General features: G+C 41.8%; 1 protein-coding gene across 3 annotated transcripts in view; it reads left to right on the top strand.

Moving 5' to 3' along the window:
- The window catches only part of TNIK (TRAF2 and NCK interacting kinase), a 398,088-nt gene that overhangs the window by 692 nt on the left and 378,843 nt on the right, over positions 1-18,553 (top strand). The window lies entirely within an intron of this gene.

The following is an 18,553-nucleotide window of genomic DNA, read 5'->3' as shown; positions in this document are numbered from 1 at the left end:
TCTCTTCAGTGCCAGTCTGCCAGTCACCTTTATTTATGGTTTAACTTAGACCTGCCTATGCTTTCTGACTTTGTGGCTCTGACATTTCAGTTTTATGGCTGAACTTAAGCAGGTGGAAGGATGTGTTCTCTGCTTTTCCCCAGTCAGACCGGAACTCCCGTGAGTGTGTGTGTGTGTGTGTGTGTGTGTGTGTGTGCGCGCGCGCGTGTTCGCTCTGTGTCTGTGGCCAGTCCTTTGTAGAGAGCATCTACGTCCCTCCAGCTGCACTGGTTTGCGTTTACCTTCACATGAATCGCCTCGGACGCCTTTTCATTGTATTGACTAAGACATCACTGCTATAGAATCCATTTTGCTGTTTTTTGAGATCAGAATACCAGGAATCCCATGGTAGCCACGACGCCTCCCCACCCCCACCCCCGAATCCCAACACACTGTTTCGGGGAAGGGGGCAGAGCTTTCTTGCTATTTTAATTAGATGCTGCCTGTGGAAAAGGAGGTGAGGGATGGGGGAGGTGGCAGCAGAGAGGTCTGAGAAGGATTGAACACCAATTAAGGATGGCTTCTTCCTCTCCTGAACCAAGAATAAAATTAAAAAAAAAAAAAAGCAACCGTAGATATACTTGAAGCATGAAGGGTGGGTGAGAGGGGATTGATGGTGGCTCTCAATACAGACACACAGGATGGGTGAAGCTTGGAAGTTCACACGCCCTCCTGAGGCATACATTGTTAGACTGATGCTAAATCTTGGAATTACAGACCTGAATCTTTATTACTTCTCCTGACATTGCCTCCTTCTCCACGGTTATTTTAAAGAGCCACCTTTACCATCAAAGTGGTACTTTTTCTTTAGTCTCATTAATCCTCCTCTTTTTAACTTCCCCTCTCCTTCTTAATACTCCCAAGAGGTAAGGGTTTCTGCAAGGCCGTCCAGGGATTGAGAAGGAACAGAGGTGCCATTTCAAATGGCTTTTTTTTTTTTTTTTTGATGGTTGGGCAGCAAAAGCTCATTCATGTGATATTACAGTAAGCTGTCTATTTTCTGGCACAGAAATGCCACATTCAGAACCCGCTGCCCCCTGGGCAGCTGGGGGTGGGGGTTGGTAACCGGGTGGGTGCTTTGGCTAAGTCTGTGGTTTCCTGCTTTACAGACGGTGCGTGTTCATTTGCCCTACTTTCTGCACTGGGAGTTACTGCCAGCGGGTTAATCAGGTGGATGGATGGCCCAGACTACTGGGTAGGGGAAAGTGGCAAAAGCCCAGTAGGGGGTGGGGTGGGGGGGTATGGGGAAGGAATCTGAACAATGGGCAAGGCTTGTGGTTTTCCTGAGCTAGAATCTCCACATTGCTCCTGTATTGGAAAGGGCTCTGATGCAATTTTTAAGTTGGGCTTGGTCGGAGGTGTCCCTTGTGGGCTTTTTCTGGGGAAGGTTTTCTGAGATACGAGCACAGAGCCTGCAGGCTTGTAAGCAACCACGAGGGCTCACCGGCCTGCCTGGAGTGTGATTCACACATGGGAGGCCTGTGCTCCAGAGATATGGATTTTGAAAAGATGTCTTTGCAGGATTCACTGAAATTGCTCTTTGTGGCCTGGGCTTTGTGCCTTGCCTCTGTATTTCTGCCTGCAAGAGGTGTGGAAAGAGGGAGGGCTAAGGCCAGCTCTAGAGATGGGAACTGCTGGCTAGAGGACTTACATGCAGATGTGGAGACAGTTGCACCCCAGAGGGCTGGGGTGTAGGACCAGTCTTGTAGGGACTGAGGTGTGTAGGCTGGCTGTTGAGTCCAAAGGCTACGCAGGTGATTTCCACAAATCAGAGGGCAGATCATTTCTGTCTTCTCAAATTAGGAGAGGTGGGTTTGTCTGGATGAGAGGTCTCATTTGTTCCCAACCTCTCAGCAAAGCCAGCCTGCTGAGAACCTTCTGGGGAATGCCTGACCCCTGAAATGCAGCCAAGGTCAGTGGCATCTAGGAGAATTTGCTGCAGCCTTACCAGTCCTTTGCTGTTTCGGTGGCCCTTCTTTAATGTACACAGTCAATGCTCTTTTTGTAAACCCTGAGCTCCATGCATGAAAAGCAGGTCCTGTCTGGAGGGGCCTTTATCTTTCTCTCTTTGGGGCCTTATTGTTCTCAGCCAGTGATCCCAGACTGGACCCAGTCTAAATTTTCCTCAAATAGGAACAATGCATAATTTAAACCAGAGCAATCAGTGACAGCACTGATCATTTGAATTATGCAAGATTTGGATGGTTTAAAAAAAATAAGATAGAGCAGGATCTTCTTTTGTTAGAAAAAAGATGATTTGAATCTACTTTTCTTAGTCCTGATTTTTAGAGCTCTGGAGATAAACTAAGTGTTGGGGGGAGGGGATGATTTCATAGATTAAGAGCTGGAAGAGAATTGGAGAACACTTACTCACTCCTTTCTTTCATTTAATACCAAGCTGAAGCCCAGAGACTATAGTCCTTGCCCAAGGTCACACAGCCCCCTTTCTGCTGGGGGGGGGTGGGGGGTGAGAGAGGTGAAAATGGTGGTTTGGGGCGAGAATGTAGGTTTCCTGACTTCTCATTCAGTGCTCTTTTCTCTAAGTCACATTGTCTGTGGCTGAATCAGAAATCGATAATACATTTTCTGCCTGAGCACAAAAAAATGGCAGAGAGGAATTATTTCACCAGAGTCATGGAATTTTGTTTATCGAGAATAGGGAAACTGGTTCATGCAGGTAAGCTCATAATACATAAAGCCATGGAGCATTAAGATACCTTCAGAATTCATTTTGTAACACCCTCCACTCCCCCACCGCCCCTTCCCCGGCAATTCTTCCTCTGCTGGCAAAAGACTGAATCATCTGGGACAGATGGTTGTCCTGCATAGTACCCTCTCTCTGTAACCCGTCTTCATCTGAATATATCCCATGGGGTCAGTCTAGATATACACATTATTTGATGTCTTTCCATGTGACGTTTGTAGAGTTTTATGTATGTTTTGCATAATCTATGTGGATACTCATATATAGTGTTATGGTTATAAACTATCCATGTGGGTGTATGCAATGTGTGTATACATACATAGGCTACAGAAAACAATCTACTCCTTCAAACTCACGGCTTGAGTCATTCTCCCTTCAAGACATCACAGTATTAAAAGAAATGAAATTTGCCACCAGTAGGCTTTATTACATATGAGGTGAGATCAGCCCAGAAAGCTTTTTGGAGATTAGCATATATCTGAGTCTGAGCACCTTGGCTGTCCTTAGTTTGGCCCACAGAGGAAGGCATTCAAGGCCAAGATTGGCCTCTGCTGACTTCATATGCTAAGCGTCTGCCAGGACTCACACTCAGTTTTCTATTTGAACAGAATTAGATGACCTCTGCTTGTCTTTACCCTTGCCCCTCACTTCCTTCCAGGCCTAGCTATTTCTTTGTTTATTAAGACCTATGGATTTAAGAACTGACCTCATCTGGAAGACTCACACACATCTTTCCCACTGCACTTTTTGTCCTTGTGTTATAAGTGGCACTGCAATGTTTCTTTGTTGCTGTTTCTTTTCTTTTTTTCTTTCTTTGCCAGCGTAATAAACTGTGGGCTCCATGAGGCCGGAGATTACATCTTGCCCATTTTTGAATCTGTAATTGCAGTTAGTTGCATAATCAGGCGAATGCAAGAACGAGCGAGTGAATGGAGTACTGGGGTCCATGTCCATGTTTTATTAGTTCTGTGACTCTGGGCAAGTTCTATAACCAGAGTTCAAAAATGGGAATGATCTCAACTGCTTGCCTTCTTCAAGCTGTTTAAACCATTGCTGGTTTCAACAATCAAAATATTTATGGCAATACTTTATTTGAAAATAAAACCGTAATGCTCTACACAAATATACTATTCTGTGGTTAAATAGAATTTTATAGGAAACTTGATTCTACCAACATTTGATCCCAGTGATTGGAGCCAATTGAAAATGGCTCTGAGAAAAAAGATATCAGAATGTCCTACATCTTTTTTTTTTTTTTTAAATTTTTTTTTAATGTTTTATTTATTTCTAGGAGAGAGAGAGAGAGAGACAGCGTGAGTAGGGGAGGGTCAGAGAGAGAGGGAGTTACAGACTCTGAAACAGGCTCCAGGCTCTGAGCTGGCAGTCAGCACAGAGCCCGACGCGGGGCTCGAACCCACGAACCGTGAGATCATGACCTAAGCGAAAGTCGGACGCTTAACCGACTAAGCCACCCAGGCGCCCCAGAAGGTCCTACATCTTTTTAAAGTACCTTTTCCTTTATATGTGTCAACATGACTTTGTATATTTCTCTGCTGGCTGGGGTTGACCTCTGCCCCAGTATCAGCATTCATTACTTTTTTTTCAAAAATATTTTAGTTTTAAGTAATCTCTATACCCAACCTGGCTCAAACTCAAAATCCCGAGATCAATGCCCTAAGGACTGAGCCAGACATGTACCCTTGGTGTATTTCTAAACCAGTACCAGGTACCTTTATTCATTAAAACTTTCTTCTTCTTTTTTGTTTTTTAACTTTTCCCCTTTTTTGTGGATTAACCATTATTGAAATAAAACCACATTTATTGTGTCTGTGCCTTTTCTTTTTTCTTTTTAATTTTCTATGTTTATTTATTTTTGAGAGAGAGAGAATGTGTATAAGTGGAGGAGGAGCAGGGAGAGAGGGAGACACAGAATCTGAAGCAGGCTCTAGGCTCTGAGCTGTCCGCACAGGGCCCGACGCAGGACTCAAACTCATGAACTCGAGACATGACCTGAGCTGAAGCTAGACACTCAATCTACCCAGGTGCCCCTTGCCTGTGCCTTTTCAAAGTTTGTGTATTTGGAAGGGGAGTGGGCACCTGAAATGATACAATACTAGTCCAGTATTTAACACCTGGTCAGAGGTCTCATGGGGATTAAAGAAGTCTTGAAACATTATTAATTCCTTACCCCAGAGCACTTAATTAAATTTGGTCTTAAATGAGAGTTTAACAAAGTTGAAAGAATTGATAGGATAACAGTATCTCAGAACGATAACAGCAGAGCAGTTTCTTAATTAGATACATTTGCTGTTTCTTAGAGATATTAAACAGGTGTTTCCTTTGCCATGACATTGCCTCATCATAAAACAGGGTGTAGTGGTAGTTATCAGAACATCAGAGAAATATGCAGAATCATTTTCAGTATTCTGAATCTTAGTACAGAAGCTGATATAAGGCATGGTTTGCTGTTTGCATAAGTGTCAATTTAGGAGATCATGGACTATTTTGTTGATGAAAGAATACCCAACATTTATTCTTCATGAAAATAACCACATTTCCCGTCGCCTTATCTGTAAGGCTCTTTGATATCTTATAATTTTGAGTCTTGCTGTGTTTCTGTGTTCCTGCCTTGGTATTCATCTTCTGTGTTCTTGCTTTCCTATGCCGTTCCTTTCTTCAGGGGTAAAGCCCATCCAGCTTTGAGCTTCTTTGATTGGATCATGGCCACCAGGCCCAGCTGAGCCAACCAGTCACTGAGTCTGTGTTTGGGAGTAATGGGAGTTTGGGATAATTTGTGTCTGAACGATGCTTTCATGTCAAATGGGTTCTTCCATATCTGTGGGGGAAGTAGCTGTCTGAGAACAGGGCCTGAACTAGCAGTGTGCTGAGAATTCCAAGAAAATCTGGGTGATATTTTTTGAATGAAATGTTATTCTGCTCATATAAATATAAGGTTCCTAGAGGAGAGAGAGGGAGGACTTAAATAGAAAATGTTGGATGAATTCCGCTTGTAATTTCTTTCATTCTGGTTGGAAGTTTATTTCCCTCTAGAGAAAGATGATCCGCTTTCTGCTTTTTATATGCCTAGGCTGTTCTCCAGTTGTCTCAAGGGGGTGCCTTGAAATTCTCAAAACACATTTTATTTCACCCCAATCTTCAACATCTTTCCTTACTATCTATTGCATGAGGTCTTTTGCTCCTTTCCTCCGTACAACTGCTGCAGTGACTGTGCCCTGGGCAGTACCCATGACAAGACTTGCCTCCTGCGTCTCTACCACCAGCCTTCTCCTGACTGGCCTCTCTGTACACTGCAGCGACATTGTGAACAGGACATTTTCAGTCTGGGTATTTCTTATTCACGACCTTCCCTGCCTTCTCACAGTCTACAGAGCAAAGACTAGACTCTTTAGTGTAGCAGCAAGACCAGCTCTAAGTCAGCTGGGTCTCCCCCCACGCGCTGCAGTTCTGATGACCCATCCTTTACTGCTGTCCCAGAGAACAACTTCCTTCTCCCCATGGATGCCCTTTAGGAGGTGCTCTGCCTTACACAGTAAAACCTTGGATTGTCAGTAACTTGTGCTGTGAGTGTTCTGCAAGATGAGCAAACATTTCTTCTTTTTTTTAAATATTTTTTAGTTTATTTCTAGGAGAGAGAGAGAGAGACAGTGTGAGCAGGGGAGGGTCAGAGAGAGAGGGAGACACAGACTCTGAAATAGGCTCCAGGCTCTGAGCTGGCAGTCAGCACAGAGCCCGACGCGGAGCTCGAACCCACCAACCGCGAGATCATGACCTAAGCGAAAGTCGGACGCTTAACCGACTAAGCCACCCAGGCGCCCCACGAGCAAACATTTCTAATAAACTTGGTAAGCAAGCGATGTCTTGTGATGTGAGTAGTACAAATGTCACATGATCACAACTGAGCCAATGGTTCTTGACATTTGCTTTGATATACAAGTGCTTTGGATTGCAAGCACGTTTCCGGAACGAATAATGGTCGCAACCCAAGGTTTGACTGTACTCCTTTTCTGTACCTGCTACCGTAACACTAAACATTCACATGCCACCTTTTCCACAAAATCGCCTCTGATTTCTCTCAGATAGAAGTTATCTATCCCACCTCTAAACCCTTTCCGAACTGACCTCACACTCAGAACTTTCTGACCTGGATTATGTCCACAACTAGACATTAAACTTCATGGAGGCAGTGCATATATTTCATTTTTCTTAAGACTTCCCCCCAGGATCACCTTTGGGGCTCCAGGACTCTTTCTCTTATATGGCTTAGTAGTTCTTTTCTATGGATGGGTAAGTAGATAGCTTTAGAAATTAAGATCATATTGTCTATATTATCTGCAACCTGTTTTGTTTAAAATGTGTTTTCAACTGTTTGCTGCTTTTATTTATTTGTTTGTTTTTAAAGTAAACTCTGCGCCGTGTGTGGGGCTTGGAGTCATGGCATCAAGGTCAAGAATCACATACCCTACTGACTGAGCCAGCCATGTGCCCCTGCTACCTGCTTTTTAAACTTAGCAATCACCCTTTTTGCATGCTGTTAGTGTTTTTCTATAATATAATTTTGAGCATTCTTTGTCATGGGGAATTTTAAAGTTATTTAAAATTGGAAGGGATATTGGAATGCTCCTACATTACTGCCACTTTGTAAAACAGATTGGCAGTTCCTCAGAATGTTGAATAATAGAGTTACCATGTGACCCAGTAATTCTACTCCTAGGTAGATCTACCCAGGAGAATTGAAAACCTATATCCAAACGAAAACCTGTGCACAAATGTTTGTAGCATTTTTAAAAATTTATTTTTTATGTTTTTATTTTTTTAAGTTTATTTATGTATTTTGAGAGAGAGAGAGAGAGAGCGAGCATGGGTGTGGAGGAGGGGCAGAAAGAGAGAATCCCAAGCAGGCTCCTCTCTCTCAGGACAGAGCCAGATATGGGGCTTGAACTCACTAACCTCGAGATCATGACCTGAACTGAAATCAAGAGTCAGATGCTTAACTGACTGAGCCACTCTTGGGCCCCTGTTTGTAGCATTATTATTCATACTAACCCAGAAGTGAAAACAACCCCGGGGTGCCCGGGTGGCTCAGTTTGTTAAGTGTCCAACTTCAGCTCAGGTTGTGATCTCATGGTTCATGGGTTCAAGCCCCATGTCGGGCTCTGTGCTGACAACTCAGAGCCTGGAGCCTGCTTTGGATTCTGTGTCTCCCTAACTCTGTGTCCCTCCCCCATTTATGCTCTGTCTCTGTCTCTCAAAAATGAATAAATGTTAAAATTTTTTTTTACAAAGGGTGGAAACAACCCAAATGTTCCTGAATTGATGGGTGAATAAATGAAATGTAGTATATTCATACAATGGAATATTATTCATCAATAAAAGAAGCACCAGGTTCTGAAGCACCTGGATGGCTCAGTCAGTTAAGCATCCGACTTTGGCTCAGGTTGTGATCTCATGGTTTGTGGGTTCAAGCCCCGTATTGGGCTCTGTGCTGACAGCTCAGAGCCTGGAGCCTGCTACAGATTCTGTGTCTCTCTCTCTGCTCCTCCCCTGATTGTTCTCTCTCTTCTCAAAACAAAACAAAACAAAACAACCCAACAATTTTAAAAAGAAGTGCTGATACATGCCATAACATGGATGAATATTATACTAAGTGAAAGAAGCAACACACAAAAGGCACACATGGATTCCATTTATCTGAATCGCCCAAATATTCAAACCTATAGAGAATAAAAGTGGATTTCTAGAACTTGAGGGGAAGTAGAGAATGACTACTAATGTCTTAGAATCAGACCATGCTAGTGGTTGTTCAGCTCTGTGAACATACTAAAAATCATTTGTACACTTCAAAAGGGTGAATTTTTATGGAGTATGAATTTAATCTGAATAACACTGATATTTAAAATAGAGTAGTAGAATCAGCCCCCAACTTAACAATTATCCATTCATGTCCAATCTTGTTTTATCTACACCTCCATCTGCTTCCTCCCCATATTATTTTCAAGCATCATATCATTTGATTTGTAAATATTTCAGTATGCATCTCTAAAAGGTAAACACTCTTAAAAATATATAACCACAATACTATTTTCATGCCTACAAATTAGTATGTTACTGGGGCACCTGGTTGGCTCAGTTGATTCAGCATCTTGATTTTGGCTCAGGTCATGATGATTCCTGGGTCCTGGGACTGAGGCCCGAGTCGGGCTCTGCACTGAGCATTGAGTCTGCTTGAGGTTCTCTCTTACTCTCTCTCTCTCTCTCTCTTTTCCTTTTTCTTCTTTTTTTTTCTCTCTCTCTCTCTCTCAAATTAAAAAAAAGGAAAGGAATTAGTATGTTACTTAAAATTTCTTTAAGTATTTAGTCAGTGTTCAAATTTCTAATCATATGTTTTTAATGACTGCTCAGCATTTTATTGTGAGGATGAATGATAATATTTAACCAATTCCTATCGATGAAGCTTTTGGTTATTTCTGACTTTTCAAGTCTTGTAAATAATGCTTCAGTGAATATATATAAGTCTTTGTATAGATCTTTGTGTCCTTAGAATAACTTCTTAGAAGTGTAGTTTATGATAAAAGTGTGTAAAGCTCTTGGTATTGTCAAATTACTTCCGAATTTCCTGTGAGATAGACGTTTAGCATTCGCAAATGAACACCTGAAGTTTAGAAAATTCATCTAATTTTCCAGAGGTCATAGAGTTACAAAATGGCTGAATTTACAACTGACCTGCCCCCAAGGCACCGCAGATAGTGACTCACATGGCCACTATCTGCCCTGCAGACCTTGTCAAGACATCAGAATTAACTGATGTATTATCTCCCTTGAGTTCACAGGTTTCTCAGAAGTCTTTCCTTTGGACTCAAGCTCTCTTTGATAAGCTTATGGTGTTTGAGCGTTATTTCCAAGGTATCTCTTCCTTGTGATTTTGTTTTTTCAATAACCAAAGCCAGCTTTGAATATGTTCATTGTTCTTTTTCTTGCCTTAAAAATGGAAAAACCTAAAATGTGAACCTTTTGGGGATTAGCAGTGATTTTCTTGTACACTGTGTAGAAGGAAGTTTACATTTAATCTGTCATTCTCTCTGGAAAATCATCCAACAGGTGTGTTTGGAAGAGGTGGAATCAGGCTCGAAGGTTTCTATGTTTTAAGATTGGGAGACCACTGAATTTGTGATTACTGCAGAAGCTAACAAGATGAGCCGGAAGATACGCTATAACAAGGGCCATTCTCAAGCCTTTATCTGTCTGATGATTATTAAAATCACAATCTTGAGTCGTACTTTTTTTCAGATGGATATAGATATTTTAAGATTGTAGTGGAGAAAATGGAAGATGCGGCTGGCAGCCAGAAGGGTAAAGAGCCTTGCGTTCTGGACCACAATCTGCTTTCCACTAGGTTTATAAGTAGGAAACTCCGAAAATTGATACAACGTTGGGTTTGTCAGTTTTGCGGAAGCCAACTGCCCCAATTTACTAGATTTGATACCCTAGGCCTCCATTTAAAATGCCTATACATTACTTGTGACTAAGGTAAAAATCTAGAGCTTCATATGGATGAGCTTTTATCTTTTCTACTTCTAGGATTCTTGTTTTGTTTTGTTTTGTTTTTTTAGCTGCCTGTAATCAAATTATGGCAGTGTGGTGGGCTTAATAGGTTGTAAGCAGTAATTGCAAACTGTATTTAAATAATAATAATAATACTATGTAGCATTTATGGAGCACTTTAAATATCTTCAAAGTACTTGCAAACATTATCTAATTAGATACCCTCTTTGATTATGATCTAGATATAAATGCACTTAAATTCAGAACAGGGTCATGGGAAACATACATCTTTGAAAGTCATTGCTAGCCAGCTTTCCACACCTATGCAATGGTCAGAGTTACAGCTTGTGATTCTCTTGGATTGTTTTTGTGTATCCTTTTGTTAAACCTGGCGGCGGGTTTAGATTAAATCTGCACCTTATTAATGCCTCTGCTTCCTTTCTGATCATTAAGGACTGAGTCTTGATCATTGCTCTCGTCCTTACATACACTAAAGTATAAACAACATCAATAAGCTTTAAAATGGGCTCCTTCTCTGCATTTCATGCCCTGGCCTCAGATGAAACTCCCATTAGTAAGTGAAATGAAGTGGGGTCGTGCAAGAAAGAACTGCAATGCATTGCGGTTTAGTAATCTCCATCTGAGAAAAATAGATTAAACTGCACAGTAGGATACATCATAAAGAAATGCACTGGAGAAATGAAACATCTTTAGTTCGACTGTACTAATGATTTCTTGCTGTTTTGGACATGTGTCTGTGTATTTTCCCCTTGCACGTATGTCTTGTGTTGGCAATTTAATAGAGTTTGGAGCAAGAGTTTGGAGATCTGCATGGATTACTCAGTAGAGGATTCCGCAGTTGGTAGACTTTTAGTGAATGTTTTCCTGTGCATTGTGATTTTTTCTAAGAGCTGTTTGACAGGTTAACTGCCTGAATAGTGGTTTAGTAGCTTCATGCTCATCTCTTGGATGTTACCTCTCTGGTCTACTGAATCAGAAAGTGGGGAAGGAGATTTTTGATTACTGATTCGATTTCTTCACTCGTTATGGGTCTGTTCAGGTTTTCTATTTCTTCCCGTGTGAATTTTGGTAGTGAGTGTGTGGCTAAAATGAGCAAATCAGAGAACTCGAGATGCTGGCGAGGATGTGGAGAAACGGGCACCCTCCTACACTGTTGGTGGGAATGTAAACTGGTACAGCCCCTCTGGAAAACAGTGTGGAGGTTCCTCAGGAAACTAACAATAGAACTCCCCTATGACCCAGCAATAGCACTGCTAGGAATTTACCCAAGGGATACAGAAATGCTGAGGCATAGGAGCACATGTACCCCAATGTTCATAGCAGCACTCTCCACAATAGCTAAAACATGGAAAGAGCCTAAGTGTCCATCAACAGATGAATGGATCAAGAAGATGTGGTTTATCTATACCATGGAATACTACACGGCAATGAGAAACAATGAAATCTGGCCATGGGTAGCAACATGGATGGACCTTGAGGGTGTTATGCTGAGCGAAATAAGTCAGGCAGAGAAGGACAAATATCATATGTTTGCACGTATAGGAGGATTAGGAGGAACTTGACGGAGGAACAAGGGGGAGAAGAAGGGCGGAAATGGTGGGGGAAAGGGAGAGAGGCAAACCATGAGAGACTCTTGAATGCTGACAAAAACTGAGGACTGATGGATGTGGGGGGAGGGGAGGATGGGCATGGAGGAGGGCACTTGTGGGGATGAGCACTGAGTGTTATGTGGAAACTAATTTGACAATAAACTATTTGCAAAAAAAAAAAAAAAGAAAAGAAAGTGGGGAAGGAGCACAGTAAGCTGTGCAGTAAGAAGCCTTACAGGTGATTTTAATGTACTTTGGAGTTTTGGAATCACATTTTTAAAATACAGTTTTGTTTTGAAAGAAACCTTTCATGTGGTGCATTCATTCGTTCAACAAATATTAATGCAGCATCTGCTTACTGTGTGCCTAGCATTGTGCTGGGTGCTGAGAATTGGTAGCAAAGTCACGTGAATGCTGTCCTCATGAATCTTGGTGCCTAATGAGTACGGGAGAAGCACATGTTAAAGAAATAACCATAAGAATGATTTACTAAATACAGGTTGCTTTGGAAAAACACAGCATATCCACAGAATTTGAGTTTGCCTAAAAATGTTGCAGAATAGAAAATAGTATTTATTTATATAAGGTAAGTGCCACATTTTCATAAGACGAATGGCTTCAAACTGTGGAAGGCACATACTTTTAGGAATATGGAATTTTACATTTCACACTAATATATGCATTTGAATTGTTTGTAAGACCAGGGGAGACTTGAAGTGCAAAAGTCTACAACTTTCATCTGATAATCCTGGACTGTTCTTTGCATTGCTTTTTTTTTTTTTTTTTTTACTAGCATATTTATTAAGGGGGTAGAAAGCCACAGTCCCAAGACTAAGAAGCATCCTTTTGGTGCTAATTTCCTGTTTTTCCCTTTGGACCTGTAGGGATTTAGTTTGAAGCCCCAGGAGGTGCTGGCATTTGCCTTAGAAGCTGCAAAAAAGAATCCATATTCACAGTTGTTTCAGCCCTACTTTAGTTTGAAGCCTGAAATCTTTGGGTTGTTTATTTTGCGAAACTTGAAAAATGAAATAGACTTTTGAAATCTAGGCAGCAAGTTAAACAATCCCCTTACTGAGAAGTCCCACAGACTTTCCTTGTAACAATCCCTAAACATCTCTTACCTAGCTACAAAGATGTCCCATGTTGTTATTTTGATCTGTAGTTCTTAGATAAACACATTGCTTACACTACATGGTTTTCTGTTTGGAGGAGGTTGGTGACCATTATGGTTGTTAAGGTAACTTTGTATACAACTTGATAATGAGCCTATACAAAAATTGTAATTCATACTCACTGCTGGGAAGATGCTTTTAAAAAATTGACCTCCGGGGGTCTTAAAAGGCCTATTTTAAAGGGAAAAGAGATGTTAGAGAGTCATCATTAGACTGGATATAAAAAATATCTAGTTAAAGATGACTGAGTTTTTTGTAATATTGCATTCGGGGAACAGATCCAACTTTCTTAGACGAGGTCTTAATGTCATTAAAGTATCAGCTATCTGTGCAAGCATTTTATTTATTTTATTTTTTATTTCTTTAAGATTTTATTTTTAAGTAATCTCTACATCCAGTGTGGGTCTTGAGCTCACAACTCTGAGATCAAGTGTCACATGATCTACCAATTGATCCGGCCATGCACCCCGCTGTGCAAGCATTTTAGTGTTAGTTACTTTCTAGATGGGGCAGTGAATTAATTATGTCATTCAAAAAATTTTTTATGGGACCAAGTTTGGGACAGTTTTGTGTCTTGTAGTGGTGTTGTCTTAGGCTCGAGGAAATTATGAATTTGACACTGGCCTCTTTGTAGCCATCTGCGTGGGTGAAAAGGCCCTCTGAGTTTGGGAGTTGCTGTAGTTTTCCAACTGAACTCATAAGACTGACTCTTTAAGAGGCCAGAAACTGAGTTTGGGTCGTTCTGGTGCTGGTGTCTTACTCAAGTATGGTTGATAAAGTCAAAGCCAAGTGTTTGCTGTTCCTAAAAGGCCACCCCTCTGTTCTCTTTTCTCTAAACTGGTATATGGAGCACCAGTCAGAGAGAACTCCATTTTCTTTTCATGGGGACAAGTAAACAAAAGCACTGCCGGGCTCCCCTGGAGCTTGATACCCAGATGCTACTCTGGGAAAGAACATTGCACACACGCTTTGGTCAGAACAATATGTATGTCCTCTCTGCGAGTATTTTAAAGCTGTAACTCGCACTGGTATTGTAGTCATAATTTCTTGAATATAAACACTTTTATTTTTGGAGAAGAACAGATGTAAAAGTGTGAAATACCCAAGTTTACACATTTTGGAGGGGGGAGGGGGTGGAGAAGGGAGGAAAGAACACTGTTTCTTTAAAATCATGGTAACTCAATCTTTGTTACTCCTTGTTTTCCTTGAGTGACTGAAAATTAGCAGGGGAAATCTCTTGGAACCTGACCAGCTGGGTACCTAAATCTTCACTTAACTGATTGTACCAGAAAGAGTGCTCGCAGGGAATTAGCACAGGTCTTCATCCCTAGGAACAAAAAGGGTCCTTTCCAAGGAGGAAACCTTTCTGAGAAGAGAGGTGATTGTGCACATTTTGTGAAATACGTATGATACTCAACGTCAAATGTTAGAGGCACAGAGAGCCCAGCCCCAGATAGGAGGCTTGTTTCCTAGAATAGAAAATGTGAATGGCAGGGGTTTGAGAGCTTGGTGTCCCTCTGGTGTCTGAACCAAAGCTTTTCTGGATCTCTGAGTGCCCAGTCTCTCCTTTAATTTGTGAGTTTGTTTGTAAAAGGTACCTGGAGTTTTCAAAGCAGCAGGGGCATTACTGTGACGATTCTCTGTCCCCTGGAGACCAGGTCTATTTCTTTTCTTTTTTGGAAGCAGGGTCTCTGCTATGTAGCTCATCACCTGATACAATGCAAGTTGCATCAGATTTAAAGAAATACTTCCCTGGCCGCCTTTGTGAGTCCCTGCCTTCTGGAAGTTGCTGCTTCCTCGCAGGTTTCACAATTAGGATTTTGTCCCTGTGGACACTTGGTTTAGTGTGCAAAGCACATTCTCGTTTGTCGTGCTTGGTTTCTTGATAACTCCCCTTCGACAAATATTTTGGTCAAATTTTCTGTGACCATTAGGTCTAAATGGTTGTTTGATATTGCATTTTGGTTCTAAGTGATTTCAATTGAACATCTCTGATCATTTCTTTTCTAACTGTCAGTGAAATTTGCATTGACAGTAAATTACCAGGGCATGTGACTTCCACAGTTCACAGAGTGGCTAGTGAAAACTTTATTCAAACTACACTTCATGCCATTATAAATGCTTTTAAAATATCCCTGAGAATGTGGATACACTGGAACTGTCATACCATGCTAGTGGGAATATAAAATGGGTAAGCCAGTTTGGAAAATAGTTTGGCTGTTTCTGAAAAAGTTAAATATAAGTTTACTATATGACTCAGCAATTTGACTTCTGAATGTCTACCCAAGAGACAGGCAAACATATGCCCAGGCAAAAACTTGTAACCTGAATGTTCATAATAGCCAGAAGTGGGGACAATTCCAGTGTCCATCAACTGATGAAGGGATAAAGAAAATTTGGTGGGGTACAATGGGATACTATTCAGCAGTAAAAAAGAATGAAGTACCGATACGTGCTACGAAGTGGATGTTTTGCTAAGTGAAAGAAGCCAGGCGCAAGAGATCACATATTGTATGATTCTATTTATATAAAATGTCTGAAAAGGCAACTCTGTCAAGACAGCAAGTGGGTTAGTGGTTGGCTAGGGTGGGGAAGGAAAACAGAGAGTGATGGCAGAGGCATGTGGGGTCTTTTTGAGGTGATGGAATATATTCTATAATTGGATGGTGTAACATGAGTGAATTTTATGGTATGTTAATTACACCTTAGAAGACCTGTTAAAATTTCATCTGACTGAGGCATTGCTTCATAGTTGTACCAGCTCCATACACTTTGAGGACAGATTCCCCAGTCAGGCCACTCCAGTATTTCTAGGAAGGCCGTCTCCTCTGTACCTTGAGAGATGGGGACTCTGGTCCTGTCTTATGCCTTCTGTCTGCCTTATGTCTCCCATATTGTGAAGGGTGTCTCATATTTTATAAATGTAATCATACTAATTTCCTTCAAGATAAGGCGGCTGATAACTTATCTCCCCTCCCAGAGAAAGGGGAATTTTGGAGCCAGGCCTAGGAGAGCTATTCCTGTCTGAAACCATCTCTTATGGAACCACTTTCGATTCTCTTACTGTTTCTGGTGGTTACCCCTCCACATGCTGCTTTCTCTGCCTAGAAGTCATCTCCAGTCTCTCTTATTAACAGATAATTTATTTGTCTCTTCCCCGACCTGTTCCCCCAGAGGAGACTATAATTCCTGCGGGGCAGGACCTGTGTTTTGTTTATATGCCTATCTATTTATTAATGAAATGAATGACTTCTCATGATTTACAGCATAAAGCTACACTCCTTAATTTAGCAAGGTCTTTGATAACCTAACCATTCCCTATTTTTTTTTTTTTTTTACAATATCAGCAATCACTACCCTATTCTCTCTCTATACACTAATTCAGAGTCTTTCAAATTGTAATGAGTTGTGGAGTGAGTTTAATGGCTTGCAATTAGCTTTAAAAAATTAATTAGAATAGAGTAGAATACTATCACTGTGCATATATTGTGTATATGTGTATATTAGGTTACAAAGTAGAATGTATTTCTCATAGGGTAAGGAAGCTAAAAATTTGAAGTTCACTGTTCTAGCTTAGTTCCTAAGTTGGCATAGGATTCCCCTAGAGGGAATTTAGTTTGCAAATTCAAGTTCAGTTATCTAGCCTGGGGCCCACAAATCTGCAACTCCGTGGACCTCACATAATTTGGATGCATGTGTTGTCCATTTTAAGAAGCCATAACACGCTACAGTTGCTGACATCCACCTAGGGGATTGAGGCCTCTTGTTCATCTATTAGATACCTTCTGAGAGCTAGGAGCACTTCCAGGGCCCTGGACGCCCCGTACTGGGGACACCAGGTACAGGCCAGCCGCAGGATGGAAACGTACATGGTATTGCTTCTGCTGCTTGGGAACCCCAAACCCCATGTTCGCTCCACCAGCTCTGTAATGAATACCTATTCATCTTTCACATGTTCACTCCAAGGAATTAGACATGTCTTCTGCTACTTTTCGTCAAGTTCAATGACATTTGGTATCTGCATAGAGATTTGAGGAAGGCGAGATGCTAAAAGGAGCTATGATCACTTGATAAAAGGAATTCTCCGGAATTCAGAGCAGAAGAGCTGAGCTCTAGGGGTTACAGCTGAGGCCGGGAAGGTTCCTTCCTCAAGGAGGAACAAGTTGCTGGAAGTTGCAGTAGCCACTCTGGCCACCAGAGCACCCTTTGGGAAATGTGGGCAAGGACCGAGCCTGGGGGACTTCCCAGAAGTTGCAGAATTGGATGGGGGCTGAGAGCCAATTATCACTGAAGTCGTCCCCCAGGCTCACCTGGTCTTGGATATTAAAAAAACAGACAGCTTTTGGGGGCTCCTTGTGCCAGGTGCTGAGTGAGGGGCTGGAAGGGAGGGGAACACAGACTGTTGGCTCATGTTGGCCCTAGTTAGGGCAGAGATGTGGTCCTTAGCTTACCAGGTCCCATGACGTGATGTGGTTAGGGTACTGAGTCTCAGGTCACCAACACGTAGATGCACCTGACACGGTTCTGGAATATAATTTATTTAATAATAATAATGCCTTTATTAATAGCTAATGTCCTTTGTGACCACTTGCCATGGGTGAAGCACTGGGCTACTTATTTTTAAAAGTCTGGTCTTATTAACAGTCAGATTTTGTGAGGTGTACTGGTTTTCTTCTGAGTTTGCACATGTGGAAATGGACGCTTAGGTTAAGTGACCTGTTGGAAATAATGGACCCTTGCTTTGAACCCAGGCTGGTGTGATTTTGAAAAGTATGAAATGTGAGCACCATTCCATTGCTACTTCCTGTTTTCTCAATATATAATGGAAATACCTTTTTAGTTTTGGAACTACTGTCTGCTATCCAGGGCAGCGTGTTCCTGATTTTTAAAAAAAATTTTTTAAAATGTTTATTTTTTTTTTGAAAGAAAGAGACACAGAGTGTGAGCGGGGCAGGGGCAGAGAGAGAGAGGGAGACACAGAATCTGAAGGAGGCTCCGGAGCTTTCTGAAGCTGAAAGCTCAGAGCCTGACATGGGGCTTGAACTCACGAACTGTGAGATCATGACCCGAGCTGAAGTTGACCACTTAACCGACTGAGCCACCCAGGCGCCCTGTGTGTATTCTTGATTTTGGAGAGACTTAGGAATTTGAAAATTTGATCAGAAATTAACTTACTGTGGCTGGAATAAGGCTGGGGTTGACCCTGTTTAGGTGTATACCTTATTCAGGTCAGAATACTGATCCCGGGGCGCCTGGGTGGCTTAGTCGGTTAAGTGTCCGACTTTCGCTTAGGTCATGATCTGGCAGTTCGTGGGTTCGAGCCCCGCGTCGGGCTCTGTGCTGACTGCCAGCTCAGAGCCTGGAGCCTGTTTCAGTCTATGACTCCCTCTCTCTCTGACCCTCCCCTGCTCATGCTCTCTCTCTCCTAGAAATAAATAAAACATTAAAAAAAAAAAAAAGAATACTGA

Source organism: Hyaena hyaena, unplaced genomic scaffold (assembly GCF_003009895.1).
Source record: "Hyaena hyaena isolate Hyena2069 unplaced genomic scaffold, ASM300989v1 scaffold_112, whole genome shotgun sequence".
NCBI classification, from domain to species: Eukaryota; Metazoa; Chordata; class Mammalia; order Carnivora; family Hyaenidae; genus Hyaena; species Hyaena hyaena.
Note: the sequence above shows the minus strand (reverse complement) of the source record. Positions and strands in the feature narration are given on the sequence as shown.